The 5326-nt window shown below is 45.9% G+C and overlaps 1 pseudogene; it reads right to left on the bottom strand.

Moving 5' to 3' along the window:
- Nucleotides 1-1352: 1352 nt before the first annotated feature.
- LOC134385401 (small nucleolar RNA SNORA48) lies at nucleotides 1353-1478 on the bottom strand (annotated as a pseudogene).
- Between the last annotated feature and the right edge of the window lie 3848 nt (nucleotides 1479-5326).

Here is a 5326-nt window from a genome sequence, read left to right as displayed (position 1 = left end):
GGAGCTTCAAAGCACCACTAACATCCTTGAGTTTCAATATTCACTTAGTTTTTGGTTCTGAATATGCCTTATATTTCTAAGAGTTAATTGATGCAATTAAAGTATTTTTTTCCAGCTGGCATATTTGGTCGTTTTAGGTTGGAAGGTTTAAAGAGTTAAATACTGCTGAAAACAGAGGACACCCCACCCATTTCCCCTGCTAGCAATAGTTAAAACCTGGGAAATCAGCTTCTGAGTGTTTCCCATTCTAAATTTGTTTTTGGACATGAAAGTAGAGGACACTGTAGGATATAATAATCATAGCATTGAATCTTTAATTTGGGCTAGCATATTCATTCTTTAAGCATTCATTCATCACAGTTTATTGAGCCTCTGTTAGAGGGCAGGCTTTTTGTTAGGTTCTGGGGAGTGAGGGTGGACAAGGTAGACTCAACACCTACCTGCCCTCAGGAGGCTCACAATCCAGGGACTTGAGTTTACAGTACGGTGCTAAGCACTTTACGTACTTATTTAATTTAATCCTCATAACAACCCTATGGGCCGTGTATGATCATGTTATAGATTAGGAAGAGAAGGCACAGAAAGACTATGTAAATTATTCCATGTCAGGCAGCTTGTAAGAGGTGGAGTAAGGACTTGAACTCAGGTCGGCTTTGCTATAAAGTCCTGTCCTTAACCATCATATTCTTGGTTGTGCCAAAAGAGGGCATAGTTAAGTATGCCAAAAAGAGAGGGCGCTTTCTTTCTTACATGTGTGGAGGGATATGCTGGCAGGACCCGTTATTAGTTTTCTCAGGATGAATTTGGGTAATATGTCAGGCCAACCCATGATCAGTGTTTAGAGCTCCAAGATACAGGACTGAGGCAGATGAAGGCTCATGACTGAGGCAGATGAAGGCTCATGACTGGGGCAGATGAAGGCTCATGACTGAGGCAGATGAAGGCTCATGACTGAGGCAGATGAAGGCTCATGACTGGGGCAGATGAAGGCTCATGACTGAGGCAGATGAAGGCTCATGACTGGGGCAGATGAAGGCTCATGACTGGGGCAGATGAAGGCTCATGACTGAGGCAGATGAAGGCTCATTCGCCAGGTTTCAGTAGCTGTTTGTATGACACTGCAACGTTGCTGTCGGATACTCGCCCTGTGCTCATGGAAGGCAACCAGGAAGAAGGAATTAGTAGCATCTAGAGCAGTTCTGTGGGGTTGTGGTGCTGCTGTTGATGCTTGCTTCTCAATAATGCACCCTGCATTGCAATAGTGTTAGAAGCCAGGCCTGCCCTTTTGATAAATAAATAAATTAATTAATTAATATTTATTTATTTTTATGTTTAAAAGTTTTTTCTCCAATCCACGCATCCAAGGCATGAACCAGGCATGGGTACAGACCAAGAGCCAAGCTGGGATAAACAAGCAGTTGCTTTGTCTCTGCTGATGTGAGATGGGCACTGCCAACCAGATGCCACTCAACAAGTCTGCCCTTATTCCCTGGATGGAAAAATCAGGAGACCCCGGGAGCAGGACCTTCCTCCTTCCTGGGCCCTCAATTTCCTCATGTGTATACCGAGGACATTCAACTCTACGATCTCTCTTCTAGCTCTGACACACTATGGTCCTGTGATTCTGTGAGATGCCCAGAGATGGGCTATTTTCTCTGCTGTGTCCAGGAAAGAGAAGGTGGTAGAAAGTCAGGGAGCAGGAAACCCAGCTTTTCTTGACCCCAACTGATGTCCCAATTTGGCTACAGTGGGATGAAATAGTGCCATGTGCCCAAATCCTATGATTCCTAGAACTCCTACAACTTCCCAAACCAGCCTGAATGGGCCTCTTTCTAAGACGCTCTCCTTGGTCCTCCTGCTTTGGGATTCCCAGAACACGTTGCCTGGACTTCCTCCACAACACCTGTCTTTCCTTTCTTGCTGGACTGTTGAGCTTCCTGAAGGTCGGGTCCGGGTCTCCTGCCCCCATAGCTCCTCCAGCATCCAGAGCAAGGCCATTTGAGTGCATGAATAAAAAGAAATCCAATTGTTTTTTCCTAAACACTTCCACCAAAAAGCCCAGATTTTAAAATAGGTAGCTTTCCTATATTATATATAACATTAAAACATTTTATCTAGCATGTAAACAAAATAGAATTTCAATGGGTTTTAAACTTTCTGGTTGAAATGTCATAAATGTTAGAAAAAACGTAATGACAAAAGCAACTACCCCTTGTACCCCTTGCCCCCATCATCTGATCAGCCAGGGAAAATCATTGTTAATGTTCTGGTGGATTTCATTCTAATCTTTTTCTGCCTGTGACAATCCTGGCACCTGCTGCACATGTAGTTTGCTTCTCTGTCCTTATTTCTCAGGAGCCGTTGGGAGCTTTTCCTCATGCTACGGTTTGAAACTTAATCCCCGATGCAACAGTGTTGAGACGTGGGACTGTTGAGAGGTGATTAGGTCATGAGGACTCTGCCCTCATGAATGGATCAATGCCATTATTGTGATCGGGGAAGTGGGCTAGTTATCTCAGGAGTGGGTTCCTGATCACAGGATGAGCCCGTTCCCCTTCCCTTCTCTCTCTCTCTCTCTCTCTCTCTCTCTCTCTCTCTCTCGTGCATGCTGTCTTGGCCTTCCGTCTTCCACCATAGGACGGTACAGCACGAAGGCCCTCACTAGATGTGGCTCCCTACCCCTCAACCTTGGACTTCCCAGTCTGCAGAACTGTAAGAAATCAATCTCTGTTCTTTATAAATTACTCAGTTTCAGATATTCTGTTATAGCAGCAGAAAATAGACTAAGACCCCCCATGTCCTTAAACGTTCTTTGATAACACAATATATATAGTAGGGCTTTAGGGTGTTTCAAACCTAGGAAGGTCCAAGCTGTGAAGAGCTGAGTTGCACAGAGGACCTGAGCTCGGTATTTCCTACCAAGAGGCTTGTGGCGTTCTTGAAGTTGGACATAGAGCATCTGCATCACTTCTGTGGTTGCCATTCATGGAGCACCCACTCTGTTCCCCGGCACGGTGTGGAATGTCCTCTGTCACTCCCAGTAACTCTATGAGGAAGGGTCTATAGAGACAGAAACTCTGAAGACTCAGAGAGGTGAAGCGACGCCTGGAAGGAGACAGCCAGCAAATGGCAGGTGAAGATGTCTATTCCCGGGACTCCTGCAGTTATTTTTTATACTGTTGGTGGCAGTCGAGATTGCTGCTGGGCACACCAGAAAGAAGGGAACAGGAACCTCTGAAGCGGTACCCTGTGGCGGGGCTGCTGCTGGAAGCAGACGGCCCTCCTGGGAGAGAGGATTGGAACCTCACTCAGTTTGGTGACTCGGCTTCCTGGACCTGGAACTCCTGGGGCCTGCCCACCTCCCTGCTCTGGCTCCAGAAGCTGCCTGGAGTGCTGCTGAGCACATTAGCTGTGAAGTGAACTGGCTCCGGATCACAAGTTCACAACTCCCTGCTCAGGGTGGCAAAGGAGCCGCGTCTGGTGGCCAGAGACGGGGAGAGAGAGGGAGGGAGGCTGTCAAGCAGTAAAGCATTGTCTCTGCTAACTCTTCTCCCTTAAAGAGTCTTCAGTGATTCATTAGCATGGAGAAGAGGATAATTAGTTGCTAATTGTGAAGGGGGAAGGAAAAAAACCCCAAGCTATCCGGTTACATAAATGCAGGTCCTTGGAGAGCCCAGGGACACAGAGAACTGCTGTCCTTCCCGAGACCCCTGCTGCTCTTGTTCTTGCTGCAGAGACGTGGGCTTTCTCCCCTGTGTGATAAAGGCGCCTATCTGTGCTGCCGTGTACGCTATTTGTTACCCTTAAAAACTGGGCCAAGAACACTTGGTGGGGGGGTGTACTGTGCGGCAGTAAGGGCTATTACATGAATAGGCATTCCTTTCCACCCACATGCTTGAAAACTTCCTGGTTATAATTAGAACCATTTCTAGCTGTTCTGACACTTACAGGGGGGCTGCCCAGAGCTCGGGCTGAGCTGCGGAGGACAGAGCCAGAAAGCTGGGTTCTCATCCCACCCTTGGCCTTGGTGGCTGTCAGCTGTGCTTCACTGAGAGTCTTCGGGTGGGCAGTCCTTGGACCATGAAAGAGAGCTGCCCGTCACCTCCTACCATCCCCCCGCGTGACCTGGTTCTGTTTTTCAGGGTTCCTCTCCCTTTCTGCTGGGGAGACTGGCAGCGGGTGTTGCTGGGGATAGTTTCAGCCTGAATCCACAAGACATTTAGATTTTGATATATTTTCATATAAAAATGTTAAATTTTTAGGGGAAGAGACTTTAGAAGTAATTTAATTGTGTGGTTTTCCACTCTTGGGGAGACTTCAAAACAACACCTACCTGGGCCCCACCCCAGACCTATTGAATCAGTCTCCCAACTCAGGTAGGTGTTTTGCAAAGAGCTCTCAGGTGGTTTTTTTTTTTTTTTAAATTAAACTTTTAATTTTGAGATAATCATAGGTTCACATGTAGCTGTAAGAAATAACAGAGAGATCCCCTGTACTCTACCCACTTTTCCCCAATGGTAGCATTTTGTAAAACTATAGTATAGTGTCACAATCAGGATACTGACATTGATGCAGTCACGATACAGTTTCATCTCCACCAGGATTCTTCCTGCTGCCCCTTCATAGCCACACCCACTTCCTCCTGACTCCCCCTTAACCCTTAGCAACCACTAGTCTTCTCCATTTCTACTTCTAGATTAGTCATTTCCCGAATATTATATAAATGGAACCATGCAGTATTTAATCTTTTGGGATTGACTCGTTTCATTCAGCATAACTTTCTGGAGATTCATCCAGGTCGTTACACGTAACAATAGTTTGTTCCTTTCACCACCGAGTCGTATTCCATGGTATGGGTGTTAACACAGAGTGTTTGGCCATTTACCCACTGAAGGACATGGATTGTTTCCAGTTTGGGGCTATTACAAACAAAACTGCTATAAACATTCTTTACAGCTTTTTTGGGCATGAAAATAAGTTTTCATTCCTCTGGAATAAATGCCCAGGAGTGCAATTCCTGGGGCATGTGATCGTTGCATGTTTAGTTCTTAAAGAAACTGCCAAACTGTTTTCCACAGTAGCTGTACCATGTCACATTCCCACCAGCAATGCCTGAGAGAGCCAGTTGCTCTGTGTCCTCACCAGCACTCGATGTTGTCACTATTTTTGATTTTAGCCATTCTGATAGGTGTGTAATGACATTTCAGTGTGGTTTTATTTAAGTTGCACTGAACATCTTTTCCTGTGCTGATTTGCCATCTGTTTGTCCTCTTTGGTGAAATCCCAGGCAGTTTTGATGGGCAGTACTGGTCAAGGCCTGATTCAC

This window comes from Cynocephalus volans, chromosome 8 (assembly GCF_027409185.1).
Source record: "Cynocephalus volans isolate mCynVol1 chromosome 8, mCynVol1.pri, whole genome shotgun sequence".
NCBI lineage: Eukaryota > Metazoa > Chordata > Mammalia > Dermoptera > Cynocephalidae > Cynocephalus > Cynocephalus volans.
Note: the sequence above shows the minus strand (reverse complement) of the source record. Positions and strands in the feature narration are given on the sequence as shown.